We start from the raw sequence: 11,394 nt of genomic DNA, 5'->3' as shown, positions 1-11,394 counted from the left end.
GCTGTGGGGCAGCTTTGGGGACAGGCTCAGCACAGGCTCACTGCAATTTACGAAACCCAGCAAGTTAGCACAGGGGACCCTGCGGGGACAGGGGTGCTCAGGGGACACGAAGCCCCAGTTGAACCCTGGCAGCCATCAGGGGTGGGAGCAAGGAACAGGGTTGGAAGTTGGCAGAGGAGAAGATCCAAGCTGGGCTCTGGGATCAGAACAAAAACTGCTCTTCCTAACGCTGAGTCCCAAAGATCAACAAATTCACTTAAATCAAAGCAGGTGCGAACACAAGAGACACCACCACAGCCTGAGCACAGCCCACAGGGGCCTGGGACCCTGCAGCGGAAGGCAGGGCTGGTGTCTGAAATCTCTGGTCATGATGCCTCCAGCCTCCCAAAGCACCCTCAGGTTGGTAGCCCAGTTCCTTGCCGCTTTTGGCTGGCACCTGGACATCAGCCCCGGCCAGACGATGATAGCTTTAAACCCAGCATTTCCAGCCCAGATTCAGGCTTTTACAGGGTACACAGAGTGGTAGCTGCCTGCCCATCTCAAAAGCCCCCAGAAAATCCTGCCAGCGCCCGTGTCAGACCCCGAGTGCTTTGCAGCACAGCCCCGGAGCCCCACGGGAGCCCGGCTGCGGGTCTCTGCTGCTGCTGGCCATATGTTTCCCCCCCAGCAAAACACTCTGAGGAGCCAGCAGCAGTTTGGCTTCCAGCAGAGCCAGGGAGAGCGAAGGAAAAAGCCCCGCAACTCGGCTGGGAACAACCTGTGCCCGAGTGCGTTGGGAGCTGCGTGGATCGAACACGCTGCTGCAGAGGCAGATGAAACCATTCCTGCTCCGTGGAGCCGCACAGGAGCAGCCCGGGGCCAGCACGGCAGCGCAGCACCCTCAGAGCCCCCCTGCCCTTTGGGGGACGGGGGCAGAGCTGCAGCCGGGGGCGGAAAGGTCAAGGGTATCCCAAAAGGAGCGAGAAACTTCTCCGCGTGCTGGGGAGGGAGTCTGTGGATGAGCGCGCGATGGCCATACAGGGTTTTTCATGGGCACACGGCAGTCTGAGCACAACCTACTGAAAAAAACCCAAAAGCCTCTTCCCAGCTCCCAGCCTGAAGCTCCCAGCACTGCCAAGCGTCTTCCCCAGCTCTGCTCCTGCATGCTCAGGGCTGCCCAGCCTGGGGGGAGATGGTGGCCCCTTCGCACCCATCCTGCACCGGGCCAGCCCTTGCTCTGCTGGACCTGCGGTGAGGGTGGGGGTCCCTGCCTCGGCTGTGCCCGGCACTGGCGCGTTGGTCCTCTCCCGACGCCAGCCCCGCTCGGGTCAGCTCCAAAGGAGCTCAGCGTCCAGATGGATGAGCCTCCCTGTGTCTATAGGGCGCAGGGACCAGGGCGCTGGGCAAGTGCCCCCGCTGTGCTCAGCTTTCCCATCTGCAAGGGCAAGGGAGCTGTACATGCCTGCCAGGTCCCTCGCACCCATAGGTGCTCTCATCCTTCACACCGCAGCTGGTCTGTGGTCACCCCAAAGCTCCCCTGGTCCCAGGTGCTGGGTGAGATGCCAAAACACCTACGCCCCTTTGGGACTGGGGGACCACGGGGTGCCACTAGCACCCTGAGCAACAACCCGCGGTCACCAGGACAGGGGCTTAGTCCCGCTGTGCCCCCTGGACTGTCCTCCCACGGCTGCCCCCCTCGCAGGCTCCTGCCCAGGGCAGAGCTTGTGGGAGGCTCTGTGGGTGCTGGGGGCGAGCAGGAGCCAGGCTGAGCACCCAGACCCCCCGGCACTGGCTGTGCCCACCTGCAGACACCCCCTGCCCTGCCCCCGGCCTGGGAACAGCGTGGCTCTTGCTCCCAGAAAGTCCCCTCTCCCTTTCAAGTGGGCTGGTGAGCTTTGACTTGGTCTTTGCACAGGCTTCATGGCATCGCATGATAATAATGTTCTGTCACAGTGGGTGACCTGGACCTTGTCCTGTTTCCACACATTTGGAGCCACCTGGCTAATGAAGTGGATATCGTTTTCTGGTCCATCTCTCTCACCCTATTGCTCTTCCCCCTTCCTCCACGCCCAGCTCCTCCGAGTGGTGTCAGGAGCCTCACTGCAATCCGCCTTTTCCCATCGTTGCCCGGCACAGCTCATTAACTCCTCTCAGCAGAAGAGTGTGGTCATTACAGCTCGGGGGGCCGGTGGGTGCCCCGCGGGGCTGGGAGCACATAGTTTCCCAGCCGGGGGAAGGCACCAGCCCAACGTGAGCATCAACCTGAGCTTTCACCGGGCGCTGACTGCGGCTGGGAATGCAGGACGGCTGCACAGGGCTGTTGGGTTTTTTTAAGCTGAACGTGCTCTGCTTTGCCCCCCAGCCCTCCGAAGCCACACGGTTGGCAGCCAGCCCATGTGTGTTGTCGAAGGGTCTGTGTCCCCAGTGCTGGCCACTGGCTCCCATGGCTGGAGGCGGCCTCACCGCCGGCTCCCCATCCCTTACAGCACCAAAAAGCCTCCCTGGTACCAAACCAGAAGCCCATCCCTCGCAATTGCTGCAAAGGAATAACCATCCTGGTGCAATGGCCTCGGCCAGGCAATCCCTTGCCTGTGGCCACAGCCTCCTCCATCACCCACAGAGGCACCGGCAGCTTCCGCTCGAGCGTGGGCAGCAGCTCCCGCACGGGTGGCAAACCTGCCCGTGCCACACGCAGCCACCATGGCCAGCCCCGCGGGTCAGCACGGACAAGGCTGTGGCACGGGGGACTTTGCTCCTGGCTCCCTGCAGAACCATCTCGGGCAGAGGAAACCTTAGGGCAGGCGGGGGCACCTGCCAGGGCACCCCGACATCCCCGCCGGGGCAGGCTGGGGACACGGAAGACACAGGACCTGGGGGCCGTCCTGGGGACAGTCGGGGATTTCTCTCCCGCCACAGCAGGCCGGCCGGGCACAGCGCCGTGACTCATGCAGCGCCGGGGGATTTCTGCCACGGACGCGCTTACGCGTTTCGTGTATGCCTCTCATTTTTTTCTTACAGTTTCATTTAACGCCTGAGCGCGTGCAGACACACCGCCTCTGACCTCGCGGGCAGTGGGCAAGAGAGTTCCCACCAAAACAGGGCCATTGAATCCCCTCGCTGATATTTTTTCTCCTCTGCCCCCACTTGCGCTGAGATTTTCGCATTCCCTGCCTGCCTCCGCCTCCCCCACACCGAGGTGACGTAATGTTTTGAAGCCTTCTCCCATCCCCACCTTTATTAAATATGACCCGCGGTTGATCCCCGTGCGGGGCGAAGGGAAGCTGTGGTTTCGGGAGGGACCAGACATGAAAGGGAGAGCTGCCCGCCCCGCGCAGGGCTCGCTCTGCAGGGCTGCGGGGAGCCCTCGGCCCCAGACACCCCAATGCCTGCTGCCCTCCAACACTGCAGGGGTGGTGGTGACGGTGGCACGGATGCCGCTTCCACCCTCCGAGGGTGGCTGGGTCTGTTGGCCCTTTGTTTTGGGATGTAAACGCTCTTGCACCTCATCTCAGCCCTCCTGGATGATGGACACACCTGTGGCTCTCCCCTTGCAGAGCTTTTGGGACAGTGGCTGGGTTGCAGGGTGCCCAGCTCCTGGCTGAACCCTTCTGTCCCCGGCCATCCGCCGTCACCCGCAGTCCCCAGCACAGACCCCACCGATACCCCGCAGAAGCCCCATCACTGGCCCTGCCTCACAACCCGCTTGGCACAAGGGGCTCCCAAGGACGGGGAAGGGACGTCCCGGAGGGGCCACCAAGCCACAGAGCGAGGCAGAAATGACTTCTTCCCCCCCGGTGCCCCCAGCTCCAGACACAGTGAGTCCTGGGTGAACCTCAACTTCCAGCCCTGCAGGCAGCTGGGGTGAGCGGGGCTGCTGTGGCGGAAAAGATGCTCCTGGGCTGCTCAGGCACTGAATTTCTCTATTTCTCCCCGCCTGGTTCCCACCATGGCGTTGTCTCACCCAACGAGAGCCCTCGGGCAGGGCTGGGACAGCAGGTGGGCTTTGCTGGCAGCACTTCTCCCTGCCCGCAGCTCCCAGCCTTTCAGCAGAGCGCTGGGGACACAATGGGGAACCCCCTGTGTTGTCCCTCCAGCACACGTTGGGGACATCCATCACCCCAGGCCGGGTAGGTTCACTGCGGCACCACCCGTCACACCAAGCCCCAGACGGAGGGGAGACGAGCCAGGAGCTGGGGACGGCGTGGCAGGAGGGACGGGAGCCCTGGTGCCACCCGGGGCTTGCCGGGAGCTGCCGGGGGGCTGCCGGGATGGGGCGGAGGGGTGGGCAGGAGGACACCCGGCAGCGGCGTTTGTCTGTCACTCTGATAATTAATGCTTCTCCCTTACACTTTGCAAATAACTCGCGACTCTCTTTGTCTGGTGATAAATGGCCCCTTTGAAGTTCTGCTTTCTCAAAAGCAAAGCAAAGAAACACTTTCATAATCCGGCTTCACCCCCCTGTCCTTTGCCGGGGCTCTGCTCCTCTGAGGGGGGACACAAGGGTGCTGGTGGCCCCTCGCCCGCGGGCAGGACCTCTCTGGGGCTGCTCGGTGTTGCCATGCTCTGCCAGGGGGACAGGCAGCGGGGCTCAGCACTGCCCTGGCATGTTCCCATGGCCATGGCCGTGGGCCCTTCTGTGCTGGTGGCCTGGCCATCATGTCCTCTCCCCAGCAGCATGCTCCCAGCCCTCTCTGGGACCCCCCCAAAACCTCAAACCCCCCATTTTCAGAGCCGGGGGGCTTCTCTCAACCTCCCCAAGTCTTGAGCCAGAGGCGAGCGCTGCGGTTGAGTGACCGTGGCGGGAGAAGGGACCCTCGGCGGGGCGGTGTTTGGAGGTCGGGGGGTGTTTGGAGGTCAGGGGGTGCAAACGTGACCCAGTGCCCACTGTGAGCCACACGCGTGTCCCCCCGCGGCTCTCAGCCCACACTCAGGTTCTGCTTCGCTGCCACAGCAAAACAAGTTCTGCTGGGCTATAAAAAGGGCCGGGAAGCGGGGCAGGCTGGGAGCGCGCCACCGGAATCCATGCCAGAGCTCTTGCAGATTGTCACCGGCTTACGTGTCAGGGCAAACAATGCTATCTGCCCAGGAATCGCGGCACAAAGAACACCACAACAGCGGCCCAAACCCCAAACAGGGGGTCACGGCGCAGAGCCTGCCAACCAGCGGCTCCCCGAGAGCTGCCCCGCGCACCCCGGGTCCGTCCCACGCGCGGCGCCAGCACGGCACGGCTTCTCCCGGTGCCCGAGCCCCTGGTGCCGGGCAGGGCGGCAGGGGCAGCCTCGTCAGCCGCCCTCTCCCCACGCGGGGCAGGCATTTTGCGGATGCCATTCTGCTTTAGCGAGCAGCCGCGCGTCCCCTGACTTTTTATTAATTTTAAGACAAAGAGGAGGGAAGCGAGCTGGAACCAGCGCGGGAGGTGGGGTTGTTTTCTGGGAAAACAAAAGCAGCGCGGCGGCGTGCCACGGCCCAGGAGATGCTCAGGGCTGGGGGAGCTCCACGTCCCTGGGGACAGCTTTGGTGCCAGCCCCAGCTGCACCGCGGGGAGCCCCCGGCCCAGGTACCCCAACCCAAACCCCGGCTGGCCCCACCATCCCGTGTCCCACCCCATGGCTATGGGTGCCCGTCTGTGCATCGCTCGCCCCTTCGTGTGAGTGCGGTGGCACTGGGCAGGGGGCCACCGCTGGCGGCTCCCTGGGCTGAGGGCGAGAGCTGCCATAATGGAAAAAGAATAACAAACCCCCGCTCCCCATAGGCAGCGCAATTAGGTGCGGGTGGAAGAGGGATTTTGGAGGCGAGCAAACTCTGTCGGAGGGTTTGCAAATGGCAAAGGTCCCCTGTGGGCACAGCCGTGCTGGCCAAGCACACCCCAGCCCCCGCCGCAGGTGGAACCCCCACCCCGAATGCATTTCTGTGCTGGGTGCCCTCCCGGGAGGGTCCAGCCCCCAGCGGGGTCTCCACTGCGCCATGGGGGGAGCTGGGAGGGCAAAAATCAAAAGCAAATTGCGGGAGTCAATGGCGCGGAGCCGCGGGCGGCCTCCGCGGCTGCCGTGTGACTTTGATTCCCCTATCATAACCCCGAATTAAAAATTCAAGCAATTACTTGCATGGCTTCCCTCCGATTAGGCTGGGCCTCGCGTTCATTAATGCGGGCGCACAGAGAAAAGCCATTAGGGCGAGCGGCGGGGACAGTTTCGCTGAGAACAGTTCCGCTCCAGGAAGGAGCCAGCCAAAAGCCGAATTTCACACATCTCGGAGGCCGCCCAAGCACGGCTGGGGCCCTGAAAGCCGCCTTTGTCCACCTGGCCAGTCCCTGGGCAGGCGTCGGGGTCCCTCGGGGCAGGTGGTGGCAGGAGGAGCATCGCCGGGGTGTGCGAGCGGGTAAAAGCATCAGCCCGGTGCCCGCAGCGTCGAGGGGAAGGGACTGACCCCTGAGTCACCGACGCGTTCCCGGCAGCGCTGAGCTGGTTGCCCCCCTCAAAATATTTACCCAGCCCAACCCGGGACCAGGCGACTGCACGCTGCGCAGGGGCATCAGGAGCGGTGCCGCCGGCAGCTGTTGAATAAAGCTTTTCACGCACGGCCATCGCAGACTAGGCCAAGGCTCGAGCAAGATGCGGCAAGTTTTCCACCCAGCAAGCCTGGTTTTATGAGCAAATGTCAAGTTTTGCATAGTTTTCCCTCCCATTCCACTGCAAATGTTCCTCCTGCCTCCCTGGCAGCCAGGAGCAGGCGTCAGGCACATTGCCTCGGCAGGACTTCTGCCCCCCTCTGCCACCCTGTGCCCCCCCCACCCTCCAGCAGCCGCCAGTGCCAGCGCGCCGCGCATGCTCCTGCTTCACCGCTGGGCCATCAAGGAAATTTGCTGGACTGAAAAAATACCAGCGCGTCTAGACTGAAATACCAGTCTGGGCTCCTGGGGAGCCGGAGGACCCCCCGGGGCAGCGCGGGATCCGTTTTCCCAGGGGTGGCACAGGGAGGCATGACTTCAGGGACACTTCTGCTCCCTGGGGCTCTCCAAGCCCCTTTGTGGGCTCCATCGCTATCCCCGCTTGGCACTGCCCATGCCCGGGGGCCCGGGGTGCCTCATGGTTTCATTGTGCACTCCTTCCCCCATCGCCTGCACCCTTCCCGCTGGGATCCTTCCCACTGCCAGCCCCGGGAAGAGCATCACCTCAGTGCGGAGGTTGGTGCAACGGCCGGGGGGGTCGGGTTAGGCCATACCAAAAGCCCTCTTGCTGGCCATCGCCTCCACCGGGCGGGCGCTGCTAGGGGCCATCCATCAGCGACGACCCCGGAGCTGCCCCGGGGAGGAGTGACGGGAGGTTGCAGCAGGGCAGAGGGGAGAGAAGGAAAACAGACAGGATAAAAATCACCGAATTAGCGGGTCCTAGGGAGGGGTGCCCCGCAAGATAGCGCGGACCCATTTTTTACAGGAGAGACAGCAGGCATGAACTGCGGATCAGCCTCTTCCCTCTGACCCCGCCACTGGAAGTCACCCCTGCCTTCGCCACCCCATTGCTCACGTACCCATGTGCTACTGCCTCTGGAGACACGGCCCCGCGGCGCTCGCCACTGCTGCTGCAACCCCCCCACCACCCCAGGGTCCCACAGAGGGGCCAGGGGAGGAACCCCCCTTCCCCTCACCTGGGGAGGCCGCATGCAGGCTGGGTCCCTAGGGGCTGCACCGAGCACCCACGTCCCAGGGGGGACATCCTCATGCCACGGTCCCCAGGCCCCCCCCCCCGTAGAGCCGGGGCGATAACGATCGTCACCGCGCACCGGGAGAAGAGAGGTTGGGTGTGTGACACGGAGGAACCCCCTTGTGCCCGTGTGATGGCACCCGCTCGGCTCAGGCTGATCGAGGGGCAGCTCCTGGCGTGGGCTGTGGGTGCCACGCCGGTGGGTGCAGGGGCCGGTGGCATCCGCGCCCCTGCGAGGGGGCACCCACGACCCCTGCAAGGGGACACCCACGACCCCTGCAAGGGGACACCCGTGCGCCCCCCTACAGCCTGCAAAGGGACCCCCGCGACCTCCGCGAGGGGACCCCGCCGCCGGGGGACGCGCACGGCGGCCGCCCCGCCGGGCCGGCGCTGGGCGGTGGCCGGGGACGTGGTGCCACCTCGCGGCCCGGTGGCCGGGGCCGCTCCCCGTCCCTCCCTCCCTCCCTCCCTCCCTCCCTCCCCAGAAGCGGCTGCACCGCGATGCTCAGGGCGCAACAGTCACGGGATAACGCGTGAGTTATTGTCTTTGCTCCGAGTCCATCAAGAGAGAGTTACTGGGGGGAAAGAAAAGGGAGAGAGGAGAGAGGAGAGGGGAAAAAGGAAGAGAAAGGAAAAAGGAAGAGAAAGGATAAAGGAAGAGAAAGGAAAAAGGAAGAGAAAGGAAAAAGGAAGAGAAAGGAAAAAGGAAGAGAAAGGAAAAAGGAAGAGAAAGGAAAAAGGAAAAAAGAAAAAAAGAAAAAAGGGAAAAAAAGGAAAAAATAAAAAGGAAACAGAGATTAATAAAAGGAAAAAGTGAAAAAAGGGGGAAGAAAAAATGCAAAAAAGGGGGAAGAATAAAAGAGAAAAAATAAAAAGAAAAAAAGCGGGGGGGGAAGCAAAAATAATTGCTATGTGAAGGCAAGGGGAGATGTGTAACAGTCCCCACACCCACTGCCAGCTGGGCCTGGTGCCGCTGGTGAGGAGTTCTGCCCAACAAAAGCAATCGCTTCCGTTCACCAAGACATCACCACACACGCGGCCCAGCGTGTCGCCGCCATGCGATGCCACACGGGCTGCCGGGCATTTACTCATCCAGGTAACGCGATTAAAGAGAAAGAGCTTTACAACCCGAGCTTTGAACTCGCGGGGTTGCTCCTTGCGGGGTCACGCAGGGCAGAGCCCACCACGGATGGGGCTGCGGGCGGGCACAAACGCCGCCAGCGCGGCCCAGGGAATCGCTCCCCCCGGGGTTCGGCTGCAGGAGACATCCCGGTGCTGGGACCGGGCAGGCTGGGCATTAAAGCCCTTTTGTTTTCACCCACCCTGTGACCCCGTGCGGAAGAACGGGCAGATTGTCTTTCAAACGGAGCCGATGTGGAGCTTGAATGTCCCTTGCCACCTTGGCTATAAATCATCCTGCATGTGATAAGGTAATTACCTTCTCCTTGAAAACTATTCATAGGAAAACCTATAAAGCGCCTGGCTTGTAAACACAACAATAAAGAGGCAGGACAATAAAACCTTGGCCGGGGTGGGGAAGGTGCTGCCTTTTGACAGCCCCGAGCACCTCATGCTTGGCCAGTCCCCGGCCGAGGACGGAGGCTGCATCTGCCCCCACTGCTTGAGCGGGCAGCACAGGGGGTGCAGAGCCCACGCTGCTCTGCTGGGCACTGAACACGAGCATCCGACACTAAAGGGACACATAAAATCATCACTGACCTTAGTTTCAGGCAGGAGAGCCCATCCCAGCGCTGCTCCGGCACCCTCAGCACTGCACCCAGGTGCAGCCACCGGCAGCAGGATCAGCCCACAGGGCTGGGACCTGGCACAGCTGAACCCCATCACTGATCCAGGTCCCCACCCAGCGGCTTTTTAGTTGTTGCCCAAAGAAATTAGGCCTGAATCTCCGTAGCTCCCCATAACCTGTGTCTCCCCAGCAATGCCCGTGTGCTGCTGCAGAGACGATGCAGCTGTGGCTGTTCCCGGCTGCTGAGTGGGGCTGAGCCCTGCGCCGCCGGCCCTGACTGCATTTTGTCTCATCTTCAGAAGATGCTGGATGGAGTTCCACCAGCCAGAAGGAAAACTAACTCCTGCCTCTCCGCTCTCCCCTGTGCACGCACCGGTTTTCCCCAGAGGGTCAGCTAAGGGTGTCCAGAAGCTGGGGAGAGGAGCTGCCTACAGGAGGGTGAAAGTCTGGTGTCAGCATAAGACCCATCATATGTTCTCCTCTGTGAAGGCAGGAGGTTTGTAATGAGTGCCTGGGGTGAGACCACAAAATCCAGACTCTCTACCCAAACCAGCATTTCAGGGCTTATTGCTGTAACGTGGTAATGGGTCGAGTCAATGTCTGGGACGCTCGGAGCATCCCTGAGGAAAACAGCTACAGAAGAGAGAGCAGCTACCAGTGCGCACAACCAGCCAACAGAACCCACCCGTAACAAGATTCAGCTCCTTTACAGATGAACTCAACTCTATCTGGTGTTCAGACACACAGCCTTATTCTTCTCTGGTCTTAAAGGAAAGACGGTAGCCAAACGTTGAGGAACAGGCTCAGCAAACGGGCCTTCTGCTTTAGCATCCGGCATCAGTTTCCCTCTATCGCTCGCCTAGTGCTGCTCAAAGCACAAGTCTGTGTTTCCTCAAAGCCCTTAGGTGTTTCAGGAGCCGGGTCAGACGGCACAGAAGTTTTTATTAAAACCAAAGAGGTTGGCTACGCACTACTGAGAATCCCAGCAGCTCCCACCCACTTCTTGGGGCACATAAAATCAGATATTTCTCCATTCAGAAGAGGAGCCTGACAGGGGATGCGGGCTGCGGGAGCAGACACAGCACCGGTACCCCCTGTATCCACGCGTTGGGTACCGAGTCCCACAGCCGCCTCACCACCAGTGTTCCAGCTGGCACAGCGCGCAGGCAGCTCTGGAGGCGACAGAACCTGGACAAGAAATCCAGGCAGAGTTGTGTTTGCAATGGTAACGGACAGATTTCTTCCAGAGGCAGAAGCCAGCTGTAAAACACAGGCTTGTTTCAGGTGGGGGAAACTGAAAGATGGGTACAGGTACAACTGCAGCAGCCAAAGAGAGAGAAAAAGAGCAAGTGTCGGCTTCAGTGCAAATGCGTAAGGCGAAGCGCAGGCAGGGGTGCTCCTGAGCCAGGATGGGGCCCGTGCCCCGCAGAGGAGGTGCTGGGGCCCAGCAGCAATGCTCAGCTCTGCCGTTCTCTTCCTTGGCCTCCGTCCCTGGCAGCAGCTCAGCATTTCACAGTACTCGGAGAGCTGCTCCTGCTGCAGCTGCCACAGTGGGAGAAGTCACTCTTGGCAGGGAAGCGGCCCCAAACATCCAGCGAAAAAGGCTCTGCTCCTCTGAAGGGGTTTCGGATGCTCACACCACTTGAGGCCCACTGAAACCAGCGGCGAGGACAGAAAAACAAAGCAGATAAATTTTGTATCCCAAAGAGGTTTTACGACGGGCAGGGCTTGCACTGAGCTCTGTTCAAACATCCACGCAGAGGTTAGGAGAGCAGGCACTTAACTCTCCAAGCGCCCCTCCCCGACCAGCTCATTCCTGGAGGCATTGATTTGTCCCCAGCAACACCGGAGAGCCCAGTCCCCCGCCGGTTATCAGCGCAGTGAGCACACAGCAAACAGAGGAACATCGTCATGGAGGAAGGGGAAGGGGACAGAACTTCAGAAATAGAAACAATCCCACGGGGGGTT

The sequence above is a fragment of the Chroicocephalus ridibundus genome, chromosome 7 (genome assembly GCF_963924245.1).
Source record: "Chroicocephalus ridibundus chromosome 7, bChrRid1.1, whole genome shotgun sequence".
Lineage (NCBI taxonomy): Eukaryota > Metazoa > Chordata > Aves > Charadriiformes > Laridae > Chroicocephalus > Chroicocephalus ridibundus.
This window is presented reverse-complemented; position numbering follows the sequence as displayed.